This window comes from Emys orbicularis, chromosome 22 (genome assembly GCF_028017835.1).
Source record: "Emys orbicularis isolate rEmyOrb1 chromosome 22, rEmyOrb1.hap1, whole genome shotgun sequence".
Taxonomy (NCBI): domain Eukaryota; kingdom Metazoa; phylum Chordata; order Testudines; family Emydidae; genus Emys; species Emys orbicularis.
The window spans coordinates 21,574,363-21,594,021 of record NC_088704.1 but is presented as its reverse complement, the minus strand read 5'-3'; positions in this window follow the sequence as shown (position 1 = coordinate 21,594,021).

Here is a 19,659-nt window from a genome sequence, read left to right as displayed (position 1 = left end):
AGGCTCAGTTCAGATGAAATGGGTGTTAGAGGGAACCAAGGTCAGGAAGCAGCAGCACAACTTTCTGGAAGAGTCCGGAATCACTAAGAACGGTTTTGCTGCCAGTTTGGGCAACAGCTCCCACATATACCTTCTGCCTATGAAACAGCACTGCTACAGTGTCATGACTGCACAAACTTCAGCCAGGATAAAGTAAATAAGATTTGGGGTGGGAAATTAATGTCCAGTTGCAGAACTATGGGCTTCTTTTTGTCACTCGTGCCTTCTCTGAGTGAGGTGTAACATTCATATGCATGTAAAATTTGAGGTGTTTTGATTAAAAAAAGTTTTCCTTTCCTAAGAAATATCACTCTGCTGGTCCTGCCTGGACTGGAATGACAACGGTATGTTTTATCAATATTGCATTGGCTCATGAATTTCTGCCTGCTCCTGAGCAGTGTATAATGTCGTGGCAGTCATGGAAAAAACGAAGAGGTTTAAAAATTCTGTTCACTGATGCCTGGTAGAAAGTAGAACGGATGGTGGCATCATGCTGTAGAGATTTCAAACTCAGCCCAAGTTCAGTGGTGCCCTTAGGGATCTGAGAGTCTTTGACTGATGTCCATTTCATCGCTAATGTTGACTGCTGCCATTGGTAGATATTACAGCTCAGTCACTAGTATCAATTTCCCCGCAAGGTGAGCAACGGGCTTGTGTTTTGCATAGGTTAAGTCACTGATAAAATGATTCCCGATTAGCTAGTAACGTGTGCTGTATTCAAAACGTTTTTAAAATATTAAGTCTTTCATTTATCCTCAAAACAGATTGACAGCAGCTGTGCAAGCTTCCTCTATTGTGCCCCGTTATAATTTCTGCTGGAAGGTGTTACTGGCTGCCATCAAATTGATCTCTGACGTATAGACAATGACAGACCTAGTTAAAGCTGATGGGTGTGCTAACCAACTTTTGTTCTGGCTAAGTGGAAGGAGCATTTAAATGCCCATTTATGTAGTGATAACTGGGAAACTATGGGAAGCCACCATCCAAGGCACTGGGCTTCATGGCAAGGCTGATCACAAGCTAAGCCATGTGGGCTGAAGGGTTTCCTGGGGACTATGGAAAATTCGGAGAAGAGGATTTATTGGTTGCTGCTGTGTTTGTGAGAGGCAGAAAGACACCAATCAGCAAGAGAAACAGTTATGAGCATGGTCCTGGGAGGGACCAGAGAGATAGAGCTCCTTGGGGCACAGGTCTCCCTGGAAAGATTGGCTTGGAAATTGTGACCTAGGAAATTGCCTCCTGTTTGCTTCTACCATGTTCAGGAACAGGACAGTATGTGCTTTCTCTGTAAATAAACAGGATTTCCCCACAAAAATACCTGAGTATCATCAATTTCTCCCCCTAATGGAAACAACCTGGGAAGGCCTCAAATACTGGCTAATGGCTCAGGCAAAAGACAGGCAATATTATAGTAGGACCTACAGGCCCTAACCTAGATCGAGGCCCATTGTGCTAGGTATCGTACATTCACACAGCAACGGGCAGCCCATGCCCTGAAGATTTTACAGTCTAAATAGACAAAGGACGGGACAATAGAAGGGCTATTATAATTGTTTTATAGGTAGGGAATTGAAGCCCAGAGAGATTAGATGACTTGCCCAAGATAACACAAGGAATTTTGCTGCAGATCCAAGAACTAAAGCCAAATCTCCTGAGTCCCAGACCAGTTCTTTAACAAGAGCATCCTTCCTCTTATGGCATCATCACTGACATGGAAGCTTCAGCCTCCAAATTGTGTGGCTCCCTGCTGCGAGTACCTGACAAGACAGTCAGTGATGATGCTGTATTTTGTGATGTGGATAGTTACACATGAGACATTGGACTAAGATTAATATGTGAATCTCCAGAGATTCAGAGTTCATGTTGTGACGTTAGACCCCATATGCTTCATGGAAATAGTATGATATGAATATGGCATAACTAAGATATGTTTTATGCAAGATTGGTCATGTGAGATATCATTGGAAAGGTTATGATTTGCTGAATGTGTTTATCCAATTTGTAGGCATGTATCATTTCTGTATCTGGAGTTAGGAATATTAACTATGTAATAATTACAACTGTGTTTTCACTTGGGAAATGCCCACCAGACAGTAGGCAAAGAGCCTGGATGAGCCATTAAGGAGAACAATAGAACTTTGAAAATGCTAATCTCACGCCTTCCTGAGACGTTTACTGGGATGCTGCATTGACACAGCAGGGTCAGGTGACTGTCACCCGGTACTGGACAATACCTTAACTTGCTGGTACTTTTCCACTGTAGGGAGATGGGGATCAAACAAAGGATTCCCGCCTTAGGTAAATCCTTTTTAAGGCTCGGGAGAGGGTTAATCTTGACTCTCCCCCATTGCCTGCCCAGGAAGGGAGACTGCTAAAAACACCTGGAGGGAAAGGCAGGGTTGAGTCCAGGCTGAGATGGGGTCCAGTCTGTAAAGAGAAATTACTGGAACTCTAAGCTACAGAAACTCTACAACATTGAGGGTGAGAAATAACATTTTGTAACTTGTTTCTTGAGTGTATTAAGCCTAGTTTGTGTGTTTTGTTTTATTTGCTCAGTAATCTGCTTTGTTCTGTTTGCTATCCCTTATAAATCACTTAAAATTTACCTTTTGTAGTTAATAAACTTATTTCTTGTTTATTTCAGAACCCAGTTTGTGCAATTCATATTGTGTGTGTGTGTGTGGGGGGGGGGAAGCTGTGCATGTCTCTCTCCACATTGAAGGAGAGGGTGAATTTTTATGAGCTTGCGCTGTGCAGATCTTTCTATACAGCACAAGACAATATTATTTTGGGTTTATATCCCAACGGAGGAGTGCCCGTGAGTGCTGGCCATTCTCCTAGCTAAGTCTTCCCACACAGAGCTGATTTCAGTTTGTTCTGTAGCTGGGCATGGCCTTACCTGTGTGTGCGCTAGAGAAGGCTTGAGGGCCTGGCACAGCATAGACAGAGTGAGGAAGCCCAGGCTGGTGGAATGGGTGGGCTCAGTGAGACCCCAGCACATCAGGTGGCATCCCAGACGGGGGGGGGGGGGGCGGGGGTCCAACCCATCACGCATGTTTCGTTTGGATAAACCAGCAGAAGACAAGATGCTTAATCCACATTCTCCAGAACTTGAGCCTGCAACTGTCGGATGGGGCTCTCAAAAGGACGAAGTATCCCGTGTGATTTCACATACGTCCTGCTATGTAGAAACAACCTTTTCCTTAGTATTTCAGGCTGGAACCCACAAGTGCGGAAGCAAAGCAAACAACTGAGCTAAAATGTTAACTGTATTTTCCAGAACTTTCATGGAGGCTCAAGTTCTGCTCTAAAAATGGGCAAAATTCATGGAGGCTGAATGAATTCCTAGTTTTTTTCCATACTAGTTATTCTATGGTATTACTAGTCACTACTTGTGACCATCTCATTTCACACCAGCCATTGAACTGTTGCCAGATGGCTCTGGCTTAATGACTTCGGTATATAGCGGGAGTCTGCAGTTTACTCGTATAAAACCCAAGTTTCAGATGACTAATTTGGGAACTGCAGCAGTGTACATTCTGTTCAAGATGGCCAGTGTTGAAATTCTTTCTTGCTGACAGGAAAGGGATGAGCATGATGCCCTATTATAAGAAAAAGTGCCCCATTGTTAGCTGGTATCCACGAATGCATTGCATCTTAATAGAGCATCCTATAATTTTTCTTTAAATAAAGTAGGAGCATGTATAGCTAAGGTCACTGGATCTAATCCTGCTCTGGCTTACACCTGGGTTGACTTTGGCAGAGGGGTACATGGGGTGTAGGAGAAATTAGAATTGTCCCGTTGAGAGGAACAAGGCAAAAGAAATCCGGGTTGCTAACCTATGTAGGTGTTATGATGGCAAGTATATGAGGCCAGCTAAATCAAAGGTCTCATCTTCATCATAATCCCCAGACTGCCTATAAAAGACAAGCCCAGCCATACTGCAGCAAGCTAGTAGATTTATGCTTCACTTACTCAGTGCCAGTAATCAGAGTTTTGTCTTTTGTGGGAAACTGGGCTACATTTGGTCTAGTTTATAATTGCTTGAAAATTGGTTAGCATTCCTCACTGCACGCACCCAGCTCCAATGCTGTGTTTCAAGCAAAATGGGCTGTTTGCCCTTGGATAGTTACATTCATTTGGAACCGACCATGTGAATTAAATCAGAGTGTGTGAGCTAGATAATGCTTGGTTTTCAATGAGGCTGGCTAGATGGTGGGTTCCTCACAGAGCAAGCAGGTGAATGCCTCTTTTCCTTAGCGGGGGCTTCTCTAATGGGATATGATGTACAGATGCTACTTCCCAGCCACTCACTCAGCCAAGCAACCATCTCCCCACTCCAGAATCTGCACACTGAGCGCAGCAGATGCATAGAAGTCTGTAATAGATGATATGACAGATGAGTGATTATGACGGTGAACCAAACTGCTAATGGGTTGAAATTTTTTGAGACCTCTCCACATAGCATGTAAAGAACATATGCTCAGAAAAACTTTGCAAATGGCTTCTTTTTCCTGCTGCTATTTCAGTGCTATGTGACAACTCATCCTTTTCCTCCATGTGGTTCTCCCAGTCTCTTAGCCTCGACATGGCTTGGGGGTTGTGAATTGCACACCTCAAAGTGACTCGTCAGTTATGCTAATTTTAAGGGGTCATGCTACAGGCTGGCAAATTGACTGGGGAGGAAATAAGAAACCCTTTGAATCTTTAATCAGTGCTCAATCCAACCTTTATGGGAAGGTCACAACATTTCCATTTTCACGCATCTTTGCATTTCTGGGATCTGGGTTCGAGCGTATTTCCTATGGGATTTACCGCCCAGAGTTTGCAGATGGAAGAGGTTTGTATAAATCTGGATTAGCATAGACTGGTACATCACCAGGGACGGGAGGAAAAGAGCAACAGTGTCTTTCATTTACATTTCACTTGGCACACACATCGTGAGTGTCAGCATGAGAACTGGACAAATCTTTTAAAATTGGACTTGAGTGTGCAGTGCAAATATGCTATGTCCATGGGCAGTATTGTCTGGGGTCAGACCTGCACGAAGGGAAGCTAGGATTAATATTTCAGAGAAACACAGAAAATCATTTTGCCTCGATATATTCATTGAATTAATTGGCTGCAAAATCTAAAGTTTATCAGTCTATTTATTTGCCCCTTACGATAAAGAGGATTCTGTCCTGATGTGAGTCATTGATTTGCGATACACTGCACCAAATTTATCCCTTGTGTAACTCTGCTGATGTCATTGCAATATAAGGATTTCAGATCGGACTCCTGCCCCCAGTTTAAATATATTGTGTCATGCATTTTTTACGCTAGGAAGGAGAATGGGGAAGTGCCTCTAGAACACTTCTTTAGTGACAAAAGGCTGGGTTTCTTCCCCACAGTGGCTGTATTCAGTCCATCCATGTTTTTGGTAGGAACAGAAGTGTTCTAATGCGGAAGTGTATTCTCGACATCAGTGGTGCCCAACCTCATGTGGGTCAAACAGATTCTACATATTCTAATAAAATTTAAAGTCACCTGTATTGATTTATATTTTAAGTTCATCTTGTTTCATCTGTATTCAGAGATGTTGTTTCTATGTACAGTATTGTCTATTTACACACTTGTGTAAACTAAAATGAAGTAAACATGATGACAAAACGGTAATGAATAGGCCATTAGTATACTGTGTTGAAGCAGGCCGCAGGCCTTATGAAATTCCCTGCTGGGCCGTGTATGGCCCGAGGGCAGTAGATTGGGCACCCCTACTCTATAAGATCCTAAACATTTCACACAGTCAGAGAACCCCAAGCTAGGAGAAGGTTGATTCAATTGTATGAAAATAAGATTATCTTGAAAAACAGGGCTTTAGATAATTGTTAGCCCTTTAAATGATCAAGCCACTTAAAAGACAAGAAGGGCTAACTTGCCACCCCTTATAACTCTCCGCAGGATATCGGGGCCCTAAGCTGTCTCCCAAGGGAGAGCTCATCCTTACTCCTTGCCGTCCCTTCTAACCCTACGATTCGCTGCTCAGCAGTGCATGGGGACAGGTTAAAGCTCACGAATGATTCCAGGGCATGAGCCCTATGGTGACCATCAAGCGCTGGTTCTTTAACTCCCCTACACCCAGAGCCATGGTACATCTCAGCAGCTTTTCAAGCTGGGAGCTTCTGAGCACGAGCAGGAAGGAATGTGCTCGGCCCAGAGCTGCATGAAGATGGTGCCACTTTGGGTCCCGAGGCAGTAATTATTGCATCTACCCGTGGAAAGTCCGAGACAACACTGTCACCACCCGTCTTTGGGTGATTGCATCTAGCGATGTCATTCCTCGATGAAGAGTCCACCCCAAAAGAGTTCTGTCTTGTCTTCAATGTGCCAGGCTCCTTGCTTGTTGCAGATCATTCTGAGAAGAATGAGGGTTAATTGCTGTTAATTGGTAGCTATGAAGGCATGCAGCCACCTGAATTCTCTCCAAGCCAGGCTGCCACCATTACAAGAACCCCCACTGATGTATAAAGATGATCAATGATGCAGTAGTTTGAGCCCCCCTGGGGCCTGTTAATTTTTTTAGGTGGTGAAAAAGCCGGCTGGGGGGTTCTCAGCAGCTCTGAAAAATAAGGCCCTATGTATCTTAAGTTGGGCACCCAGAAACTGAGCCACTTAGAGGAAAGTGCTGTTCTTGGTGGTTAAAGTGTTTGACATGGTGATAGTATTGTCGGTGTTTAGATAGCAAGGTGATTGATACCATAGGAACCAAAACGATATCGGGAAAGCCAGGCCGCCCTATATGGATGGTGAACTTGCAGCTCCAATTAAAACCGGCGGTTATCTACCTTTGCATTATTTAGAGTTTTAGCACAGGTTGAAGAGGAATGGAAGGTTTCACATGAACTCTCAAGAGGCAGTCGGCAGCATACTGCAGAGCGGAGAATTGCTGCAGGCGAAGGGGAAGGGAAGGGATTAACGTACGTTTATCCACTCTCAAAGAAGAATGGTGGAAAAGAGATATTGACAGTGTTGGTAAAGTCCATGCTGTAGCTGCAGGAACTCGTTAATAGGGTTTATTGTACATGATCTCGTGGCTTTAATGAGCATGTAATGTATGCTTATCCACTGGGGAGATTTTCTTCCTGAATGATTTGCTTGACACAGCATGCTGGTCTGGTGTCCTAAACACTGAGCAGCAAAACTAAGAGGAGGGGTGACTCGACTCAAGGAGCAAAGATCTAAAGGCTCCAGTTCAGGCTGACATGTTGTTGATGGCTGCGTTCTGTCTCATCTGCACCACCTTCACCTGTGCCTAGGTGTAAACCCAGGACATGCCCTTGAACTGCCTGATTATTGAAGCCAGCCAGCCAGGGTCTGTCTCCTTGCTCACATCTTCTCTGCTTGCCTAATGCCTGCTAGTGAAAGGTCTCTGAATATGGCACTTCAATGCCCACCCCCGCTGCATATTATAAGGCCCCGGATCTAGGTCAGGGTCTCATTCTGGAAGTAACATAAGGTGCTGGAATATTGAATACTCTTAACACACACATGGATAGTTGGCACCAGAAAATTGAGCAGCAATTCCAACCCAGGCGTTAGCTCCTTTGCTTAGAGGTGCAGCTCCCCAGCCACTGATTAGCACTTCAGCAGGTCTATCATATTCCAGACAGTACAGGCACAAGGTGAATATGCCATCCTGGCCAACACTAGGGACCCCAGAGCAAAACTCATAATCCTCTACAGCTGGAATGATCTAGCTGGTGACTGTAACAGACGCACATCTGCTGTGGACTGGGCACAGACAGGGATGAGTAACACGCAGTGATCAGTGGGTTATAAATACACACAACTGGCAGCCAGCCGATCACCTGATGTTCAGGAGCAATAAGTCTCCAAGCAGCGCCCGCCTTCCACACCCGGAGATTACAGGCTCTGCCTCCAGCATGTTGGGCACTCACAACTGCAGGTGAGTCATAACATGGAAGTGTCGGCATCAGCATGAACCCCTTATGCATGGACCATGGGGGTCTTGCAACCCAACAGAACTGCCTCCAGTCAAGAGCTAGAAACCATTGCACCAGCTTAGCTGGAACTTCATCATCCTCTCTACTGGGAGAGAACACAGTACAGGGCTGCTGTATTTTAGCCACCCAATGTGTGCCGGGGGGAAATAGGGCAAGTCACTTCCACCCTGATAGCTGAGGGTGGTGCTGTTGGATTACTCCATTAAATCACAACAAAATGTAATTACTCCCAGCAGAAAGGAGGAGAGAGCAGCAGGCAAGAGATTTCTCTCCCAGAGAAGGAGAATTTCATCTAATTTAATACCTTTCTGAGTGGAGATATTTGAACCTCAGTCCTTGCTGCTGCTTTACTGATGTGCAGACCTCCTTGGCGACAACTGGATGGGGGCCAAGAAAGAACAAGAAGGTCTGCAGAGGAGCAGTGCTTGCTGGCAGCACTGAATTCAGCTGAGCTGCAATGCTTAACGTTGCTCCAAGCAAGTGCCTCCCCCCCCTTTATCTTTTAGTCTCCTCCTAGTCTTTGATAATAATTCATTAGCAGTGGGTGTGGGTGTCTCGCGGGGCTGCTCTGCAGTGCCTCCTTCAGGGCCATGTATGGTACTGCAGGTGCTCCCCACCTTAGTCTGCAAAGCTCAGGTGCCAGGTTGGGGCAGAATAGCTTGTGCCGTAAACTTGGCGTGAAAAATAGCAATGTAGGATGCAGCTGTCTGTGCCTTTAAACAAAGAGGCAAAAAACCCCTTCAAATGCAAGAGATTAGTTGCAAAGCCCTGGCCTGGAGCTGGGTTCTGCATTAGCCCTAAGGAGCGTAAGCAGGTAGGTAAGCCTTCTTCACTGGCCTGCTGCTTCTTCATTGGTCAGTATATCCTCGTAGGCCTTCTAGGCCCCTGAAGGACTGTCTTGCTGTTCACCTGGATGGAGTGGATTTTCCTTGGGCAGGGAGGGTCAGGATGTGGATGCCTCCAAGCTGGGGCCAGAAGGCCGGATGGAGGCCCTCACAATGCGCCTCTCAAAAGGGTCAGGATAAACAATCCAAGATATGGCTGCTTCTCCAGGCCTCTGCCGTGTGGGGCGAAATACCACGAGGAGGTTCTTGTCCATAGTGTTCGGGCTCTTTTGCATCTGGTCTTAGCAGAGATACTCACAGAAATGAAAAAGAGTGGAGGAACATTCTTCAAAGTTGTCTGAACCCACAAAGAGATTTGTTTTGAGTGGTTGCTTCTGAACAGCCCTCCCAATTGATGTTCTGGGTCTTAATGTTAGCAAGGGACCTGCAACTCTTCCATAGTTGCACACGTACTGAATGATAAACGGTCCTTTTGAAAATGCCCCTTAGTCTTCTGCTGCGCCAGTCCAGGGCCGGCGCAACCCATTAGGCGACCTAGGTGGTTGCCTAGGCCACTACAGTTTGGGGCGGTGACCGCGGCAGTATTTTGGTGGTGGGACCTTCCGCCGCCTATGTGGGGGGCGGCATTTTGGGGCGGGACCTTCCGCCGCTTAGGGCAGCAGAAAAGCTGGCGGTGCTCCTGCGCCAGTCACTGAATTGTGAGCACCAAGCTGAAACCAGGCTGCTACTTAGGAGTCCCCTCATTAAAAAAAATGTGCTGCATGGTTTATATCCTTGGAGCAATTGCTCCCTCAGGATAATTCTTACGGGAGACAGAAGCGCTTTGGTGTTAAGTAGGCAGGTCTGCACGGTTCAGATAGCCGGGATTAGTATAATTGTTAGGCCTGGGACAACATCCCAGGTGTGCCAGTGGTGGGACCTCCTTTTTCAATCATCTCCATGGGCTTGCTCCCCCACTGCTGTAATGAGTGACACTCAAGAGGAGCAGGACCTCACGCTAGGTGGGGCTCAGAACTTTGAGATGCTTCGTCAGTCTTGTTTAGTCTGAAGATCTCAGTCGATTTGGTTCTCTCGTGAGATTTCCAGCCCCTGCTGGTTTATGATGAGTTGATAGGACAGGGTCTTCTTATGCCTCTTCAGCATTTCTACACTGGGAGTAGGCTAAAACGTTCAGACAACAGGTTCAGGAACCCCATCTGTTCCTCATGCAAGGCAGACCTGTAACCATGAGTCCACTGAGCCAACCCACACCTTCCCTTTTCACTGTATTAATTTGGCTTTTCACCTCCATGTCCTTTGCACTGAAGTTACTTTTTTTGTTACTGGTGGGTTTGCCCAAACAACAAATGATGACAAAAAGGGGTGGCTGGAATTAAAGAAGATTCTATGAAAGCACCCCACTGAATGTGCTCTTGTGCTGGTCAGAGTCCCAGAGATCTCCACAGGAGACGCTGCTCAGATTCCATTTATGTAAAGAACATTGCTCCTGCTGGATGAGAGTGTTTAACTCAGCTCCTTTACTGCACACCAGAGAAGGCTGGAAGATGAACTGTTTATCAGTTCGGATTTTGCTGGCTGCAAGAACTGTCTCTGTGGATTGTATTGGTTTCTGTTACTGGAACAGATGTTGGGAGAAAATCTGGAGGATCACACTGGATTATTCATGCCTTGAAATGGTGCTTCTTAGATCCTCCTCTCCCTGGTATTTTTCCTACCTGGGGAAGCTGCTCACACCCTAATTTATGGGTTTGGTGCTGCTGAGATAAAGGGTTAATTCAGGCTGATTTACTGATGCTGCCAGGACTGTTCCTGAAACGTGCAGTGTTATTTTTGTTGTGATTAGCAAAGCTCCTATCCCTGCCTTTGTGAGGAGCCCAAGGGGGGATTAGAATATTCTCACGTGCAGCCTTTTTCCCCAACAGCACTTTTTATAACGAGATGGGCTGAAGTCACGGTGGCTGATTCTCATTTACACCAAGGCCTCACAGCTTAAAGAGGCCTTAAAGGAGGTAAAAATGTAATTTACACCCACACTACATGCTAAATGCAATTTACACTGCCTGAGAAGTGCAAAGTGAAGTGTAATGAGACTCAATCCCCCAAAGATCAGACCCCAATCCAAACTCTCCCAAATTGTAGGGTGTTCAGATGTTTATTGCAGCCCATCTCTATGAGGATAATAATAGAGAATTTTGGATACATTCCATATTCAGGACCTTGCGATAGTGGGTAAGAACAGTGTCCCCAGACAAGCAGAACATTCTCTCCATTGCTTTTTGGTAATTCCAATCTCTGCCAGTGGATTATTTTGGGAAACCGGGCAAGTTGCTTAACCTTTAGCGTTGATCAACATTTTTCAAATTTCAAAATTTTGATGAATTTTTTAATTGAGATTTCAAATTTTGCCCAAAACAAAAAACCAAGAAAACATAACAGGAAAAAGTTTGATTAAATTGCTATGATTCCCCCCCTTATTTTTAACTGGGTCTAATTAGAACATCAACAAAGCTAAAGCTCATTGTTGCAGCCGTTGTGTCTTTTGATCTATAGACAATGACAAGAATAGGAAGAAACCACACATGTACAGCTGGGTCCCAAATAACTGTGTTTACTAACTGTACATAGAATATCAGGCCTAGCTTCTTACACACGCTGCTCTGATTGGTTTGTGGTGCCTTAGGGTGTGTCTCTATTGGAATAAAAGACGCGCGACACAGCCACAGCTGGCCCAAGTCAGCTGACTTGGGCTTGTGGGGCTAAAAATTGCTGTGTAGACGCGTGGGCTCGGACTGGAGCCTGGGCTCTGGGAGCCTCCCCGCTGGCAGAGTCCCAATGTCTACACAAAACGACAAAGAGTTATCTCTAGACTGATTCTTGCCTGCATATTTATACCTGCCTCTGGAAACTTCCACTACGTGCATCTGACGAAGTGGGTATTCACCCACAAAAGCTTATGCTCCAATACGTCTGTTAGTCTATAAGGTGCCACAGGACTCTTTGTTGCTTTTTACAGATCCAGACTAACACGGCTCCCCCTCTGATACTTAATGTCTACACAGCAATTTTCCAACCCCACAGCCTGAATCCCACGAGCCTGAGTCAGCTGACCCAGGCCAGCTGCAGTTGTTCAACTGCTGTGTAGAGGTACCTTTACTACCTTCTATAACATAGGGCCTGGTGAGCACCACTAGAAAGCTCACAACTATTTAAAGCGATACTCCCCTATCTCTATATACTACAGCAGGAGACAGAGCTTTCGCTGGGTCTGGTTCAAGGCTGTGGAATGAACTCCCACAAAATCTAAGAACCACTTCAAACCTCCCCATTTTTTGTTCCAAGAACAAAGCATTTTTTTTTTTGCACAGCAAACACCTAATTTTGCCCTTGGAAATAAAATGGTAAAGAATCTCACATGTCAAATGCAAGTCAGACTGGGTAATGCACTTCTGGAAGGTGTTCAAATACTGCAGTGAGCAGAGTGGTATAAGAACCCTCATTGAACAGAACAGAACAAGGTCAGTAAATCCTTTGACCACTTGACTTGTGTCATGCCGTTTCCTCCTACCCTTTGACTGTCAGTCTGTCTTTTATGCCGTAAGCTCTTCAGAGCAGGGACTGTTCTTCATTGTCTGAGTGAAGGCTTTAATTGTATTTTTCACCATAAGACATGGTTTCACAGCTGTTTGCCTGTAATTCTGTAATCACATACGCCTTTAGAATTTTTAACACTAAAGCATTTTGTGACACAGTTTCTATGAAACACACCACATAAAGAAAGTTTATTGTTGCAGTCTTTCCTGTTGTGTCCCTTGACACATTAAATGCAATGAAAGGTGCTGAATGATAGGATTGGGACACAAAGGCAAAGCTCTGTTGAGACATTGACTTCATCAGCACCCTAAGGAAATGCTACTAATAGCACCTTATAAATGCTTCAAAAGATTCAAAAAAGATACAGGCTTTTGTGGGATAGGAAATGACAGTATTGAATCCCTTTTTCTGCAACGCAAACAATAGGCATGTTAGCGCTTTCATGCAGGAGAGCTGATCTCCAAACTGCACTGTTGGCACTTTCATTGTGGTACCATATGTCGTGTTTGATTCGCTTTTATCTTTTCCCGCTTGCTTTATTGGCTCTTGCAAACCAGTGACGGTGTTCCAATGAAAATGAAATATGTTATTTCAAGAGAGTAGTGATTGTAATCAAGCAGAAAGGAAACACACGACAGAAAACAACTCTATTGTATGCTGGTACTTAATGTTTGAAGAGGCTCCTTTTGCAAAGAAGAAATTCCATTTTATAATGAGGTTTTACTATTCTATTTTCCATTGAGCTTCTGGTTTCACTAGCAAAGATGTCATCTCACTTCCCAACGTATGCCTAATGTGAGAGTCTTACATGAGCAATAGAATGCTAAACTCAGCCTGAAGAAGATCTGTACTCAAGGTTTGAAGAAGTTTCCCCCCGTCTTTAATTTCCTCATAACAACTCTGTAAGTCTTGGGTCCTTCACAGGCCAGAAGCAAGAGCACTGAAATACCATAAACCAAGCTGTGTCTGGGATAATCTGTCCTGACTGAAAGTTGGAAGAAGAGAAAATCTTGAAAGACAATGCTGTTCTCTCACCATTTCCAGACCAATTTTCCAATTCTAAGGGTAATGGATGGAAAGCATTTGTAATTTTATGAGCTTATCTAGCCAGAGCCCAATACATCTGAACTTCTGAATCATTTGAACTAATGATTAGAGCAATTTCCCTCTGAGGGCCCATGTTGGAGCCTGAGCACTTAGGAGGAAGTGGAAACTGTTCTGATATTATATAAAAAGAACAGGAGTACTTGTGGCACCTTAAAGACTAACAAATTTATTAGAGCATAAGCTTTCGTGGGCTACAACCCACTTCTTCGGATGCATATAGAGTGAAACATATATTGAGGAGATATATATACACACACATACAGAGAGCATGAACAGGTGGGAGTTATCTTACCAACTCTGAGAGGCCAATTAAGTAAGAGAAAAAAAACTTTTGAAGTGATAATCAAGATAGCTCAGTACAGACAGTTTGAGCCATCTTGATTATCACTTCAAAAGTTTTTTTTCTCTTACTTAATTGGCCTCTCAGAGTTGGTAAGACAACTCCCACCTGTTCATGCTCTCTGTATATGTGTGTGTATATATATCTCCTCAATATATGTTTCACTCTATATGCATCCGAAGAAGTGGGTTGTAGCCCATGAAAGCTTATGCTCTAATAAATTTGTTAGTCTCTAAGGTGCCACAAGTACTCCTGTTCTTTTTGCGGATACAGACTAACACGGCTGCTACTCTGAAACCTGATATTATATAAATAAACCAAAAGCATCTCCAAACTCCAGAAGAGCCCAAGCATTACAGCACTCTCTCTCTCTCTCTCCCCCTTTTCATTTATTCATTCTACATTCCTGAGGCATCTTCTTTGTCCTCACTCAGCCACACAACAATGGCCATGCAGTGACTCATCCAAGTTATTCTGTGGGGTGTTGCATTGTGTGAAGTGATCTATGTGGGTTTCTCGGTTTTGATTTTTTCTGTGCTGTGAGAACATGCTGCCCACAGAATATTAAGAATAATCACTCTGTTGTGGCTAATGTTAACTCAAACTATAATTAATTGAGTTATAAGGTTATTCATGGACAAGGAGTGAGGGTGTAACCTTGAAATCATTCTGCTGGGGTTTCATAGAGGTATTTCTTCCTCTCTTCTAAATAAGGCTGTGCAATCCCATCTCTTAATATGGGGATGTTTAATATGCCCTCAGCATGATCATCTTACATAAGCATTGAAACACAGATAAGGAAATGCTATCGTTTATGGAAACTAAGGAAATGCAGTGCCATGGAGCTTCGGAGCACAGAGAAATCGGGGAGAAATGAAAGAAGGTGTGTGCAGCAATGTTAATAAATGCCCGGGCAGGGAAGAGTCTAATCACACTGGCCAGGAGGGTGTCTGTATGTGCGTGCGCTGCTTGCATTGCTGCGTCTGGTGCTTTTCCTATTTTCTCTGGAAATGCAGAAAACTTCAGTTTTCAGGGGCTGTCATTCAGACACTTTTCATGAGAATTAAATGCACTTAAAAAAGGTATTTTTAAATACTTAAAAAATAATCACATTAAAATGCCCCCACGCTCTCTTCCCAACCCTCAAGCTGAAAACTCTTTAAATTACCCTGCCTAAGAGGGGAAAGCTTGTGTGGGATATGAGGCTATTGTTAATTTCATGCTATTCAAACAGAGCACAACAAAAACAGAACTGTAATTTTAGCTTCCTACACAAAAAGTGACAGTTATCTTGGCTTCTAAATAATACTTGCCTTGTCTTTCTGGAACTGGAAAATTTCTGTGAGTAGCAGATTAACACTAACAGGAGAATACTCTCTAAGTGTTCATGCACGCTGACCTTGGTACGCATGACAGGACCCCATCATGGCCTATGGGAGCTGCACACAGATCTGGAGTAGTGTACACGGCACTAAGATGTCATCCCTTACTTCCTCTCTAAAGGGTCGGATGATCATTAATAATTCAGCCCATGCACTGGTATTCAACATGGGACAGGATCCGGGCTGTATCAAAGACACCAATGATTAACATAAAAACATATGCCAGTTTACTTTTAGGATAAGGAGCCAATACAGGTGTAATGACCTCTTCTCGATGCCATCATGGAAACATCATGGAAAGGCATCTGGCTTCTTCGGTCAGTCTGGTGGTTAGAGGGAATCCTCTCAATGATCCACCTTCTCTTACTGGCTAACATCATCCAGCCCAGGGGTAGATCGGAGCTTTCTGGGTATTCACCTGGAGGTTGTTTTTGAATAGGGCCCATCAAGCAGCCAGGTGCAAGGACTCTTTTAGTTTCCAATCACCGTCTGACCAGGTTGAGTAGCTGCCCTTTGAGAATCGACATCCGAGTCTCTGGTTTGATTTTTCCCTCAGCGTGAACTTGTGCCAGTTCTGCCCCAATGTCACTCAACTGACCTCTGTGCAGTTACTCCTGATTTACGCCAACGTGAGGTGAAACAGGACCTTGGTGTTGAGGCCATTCTGAGTCCACGTGAGGAACCCACCATCCCTTACACTGGGGCCCCAAGATGTTCCTGCTGACTATGCTAAGAATTACTAGCACAAGGAAGGTTTGTGCTGCAGATCCTTAGCAAATTAGAAAAGCTGGATGGTTTTTGGTAAAGAGATGGGACTGGGACCCAGGACCCCTGGGTTTTATTCCCAGCCCTGCCAGAAGCTCCACATGTGACCTTGGACAAGTGGTTTAGTCTCCCTGTGCCTCAGTTTCCTGTCTGTAAGAATGGGCAACATAATCCTTCCTTTCTCCAACTCTTGGTCTGTCTTGTGTATTTAGACTGTCAGCTCTTTGGGACAGGGACTGTCTCTTACCTGCACAAGCCCAGCAGGATGGATCCCCAATCTCAGCTACAAATAGTAATAATAGCTACTGGGTGAGCTGGATGGAGAGGGAATGCAGGAGCCTGTAAAGTACAAACCTAGTAGAGAAGCTTGAAAGGATGAAAATTATCTAGTGTCTCCTTTGCCAAACAGGCTCACTGGGGGATGGGGAGGCGGCAGCTCTTAAAGAGGCTTCATTTTCCATTTTCACGAGAACACCTGTCTTTATTTTCTAAGGAGAATTTTCCTATCCTCTCTCGTGCCACTTCTTAATTGATTCATGGTTTCCTCTAAGTATATCTGTGGCACTTAGATACAATGGTGATGGGGCTTATATGTACCTAGATAGATAGATGGATAGTATAGACACATGCAATCTCAAATGCCATCTGGCACGTTGGTTTAACAACTGTTTGTTGCATCAGCAAGATATTCACCTGGGCTCAGATCTTGCAATCTGATCTATGCGGTCAGAGCTTTATGCCTGTGCAGGGTCCTGTTGAAATCTGTGACTCCCCACAGGTACAAGGGGCGACCTGTGTGAATCTGATGGCAGGATCTGCTCCTGTTAGTGTAATGGAGGAAGTTACATACATTTACATCAGCTTCTTTTTTTTTTTTAAATGGAGATATCCTATCTCAGAGAGCTGGAAGGGACCTTGAAAGGTCATCAAGTCCAGCCCCCTGCCTTCACTAGCAGGACCAAGTACTGATTTTGCCCCAGATCCTTAAATGGCCCCCTCAAGGATTGAACTCACAACCCTGGGTTTAGCTGGCCAATGTTCAAACCACTGAGCTATCCCTCCCTAGTCATCAGGTGGAAGCTACAAAAAGCAAGTAACTGCTGTAAAAATTAAGAGTAGTTTAGACTCGTCTACCGAGATGACAAAGAAATCCATGTCAATTGAAAGAGCTCTTCTCTGGGGGATTATACAGCTCTTTGATTAGGTTGTTCCTGCTGTACAGAGAAGTAACTGAGCAGAAAGAATTATTGGTGTTTGCATTACACAGACTCTGCTCTTTGGGCCTTGGATATATGCTATTCAAGGGCACTGTGGTGCAGTCCTCATCCGGAAATGGAAAGTGGACTTTCATCTGGAAGTTAGGCTCACTGCTCTTCTACATTTTTATCTTTAGTATCTTTTCTAAGTGGCTACACTTAAAATTTAACTTTTTAATTAGAGATGGGAAAACAGACTAGAGGTACCATTTTAGAAGTTCCTAAGCAGTTCAGGAACCTAAATCTCATTGAATTTCAATGGGACTTAGAATTTTTCAGATCTCAGAAAACTTACTTTTTGTCCTAGCATCAAATATTCAAAAGCATGTAAATTACTTAGGAGCCTGTCTTCCCCTCAAATCTACAGCTAGGTTAGTCCCACTATATTTACAGAGCATCTGTATCGTGGAGAGCAGCCATCTGACTATTTATCTCTTCATGCAACTTTATACAGCTTAGAAACATCTTGAGACATCCTTCTAAATTAGACTTGATAAGCATGTTGGGTAAAATTGTTCCAAAACATTTCAGCAGATGCCCTTTGAAAACTGTTCTCTATATTTAGATGCAGCCTAGTGTACATCAGCTGCAATTTACTGTAATCTGGATGAATTATTTTCAAAATGTCCCAAGTCCCTGAAGCAGTTTCTGATTCTGCGATTCGGGACTATCTTTTATTGTGTGATTTTGCCATTTGTTGCAGAGATGAGATTCTTCAGCTGGTCAAGACTCATGCAGAATTTAGCTCTCTCACATCCAAGTTCTCTGCTTCCACACCCCGGCATATAAACTCTTTTGGCTTTGGCTCTTCAATAGTTCTAGCTTTAGAGACCTGCCTTCAGCTATTCAGACATCTAATCAGCTTTTCTCACATTCCAACTCAGTACTTCATTCTTTGATTGTTCAGACAGGAGACTCATAAATGTGTATTAAATGCTTTGTATATTGTGATATAAGGACTACATACTATTTTTATTACAAGTTATCAAGGCCTGGACATATTCTGTAGTTAAAAAAATAAGCCTTGAAAAACTTAGTGAAACTTTCTATCTGGAGACAATTCTGTTTCCATCTCATTTCTGTATTTCTCTCTCTTTTTTTTTTTTTTTTTTTTTTTTTATTGCTAGGGATGTCTGCATGAAAAAGGACCATTCAGGAAACAAAGATGCTGTTTTTATGCAAATGTCCCTAACAATAGAGAACATACAAGGAAAATACAGACTATATCTGCCGCATAGGCAGAAGTGTCTCTAAATGTTTTCCAACAATTTTACCATGTGGTGCTGGCAGTATGATAAGTTGTGTAGAATCTGGGACTTTATCCTAGACAGCTCAAGCATTTGGAATCTGAGAAATCAAGAGCTGTCACTGCAACAGCCACTTCAAGAATCGTACCTCCTTGTGAGAATTCAGCATTTAAAAACTACACTGGAATAACTCTGGCCAGAGACTCTGCAAGACAGGTTAAGGTGCGTAACTCCTCCAACTCCTACTTCTACTCTGAGTCACACATGTTGTTCTAATCAGTAGCTCACACAGCTGTTTTTAACACAAGATTTTTTCAGACAAACTGACCTTTTTATTGCTGTCTAGTGAGAGGAGACTCAGACTTGTGGAACTAGGGACACAGCCTGTATCATTATTCCTACCGAGTCACTGACATGGGAGGGAGAGACGCGGGCCTGATAAGCGGTGTTCCCGAGAACATGCTAGAGCTTAGCACTGTGGACCATCTGAGGCGGTCATTGTTAATACTCTCCTTCATCCTGTTCACCAAGCCACCCTCCTCCCTTCATTTAACTCTCACCCAGTGACTCACGGCCGGGGCATGAGCTACAGCTTAGAGACTCAGTCAGTTCCTAACTTTATCTATGTTCCACTGGCCAACCCCCTACCTGTCTGCCTGTTTAGCCTCTCCCTGCATGCTGTTTGACTCACCCTCCCTTACGAGGAGTTATCTAAGTTTTAAAGCAGCAATTCCTTGGGGGCAGGGACTTGTCTAGCTATCTCCAGAGTGAGGTTCCCCAGTCTAGGTGCAAACTCTGCTGCCTCCTCAGTCTCTCTCTAAACTAAAGATCTTCCGAGGGATCCCCCTTACTAATACTCCTCCTTCCAAGCTCATAGTCCTCATCATGGAGTCTCTCCCCTCCACAGAGGGGGATACACCTTGCAAGTCTCTCTCCCAACCTTCTGCCGGAGCATTTTGAAGAACTGCCTCCCTCAGCAACAAGCCACCACTAACCAAACTCAGCTTGCTCTTATATTCCCCAGCAGGCCTTGTTTCTAGTCACATGCTCCCATCACATGACCCCTGGATTAATTCTCTC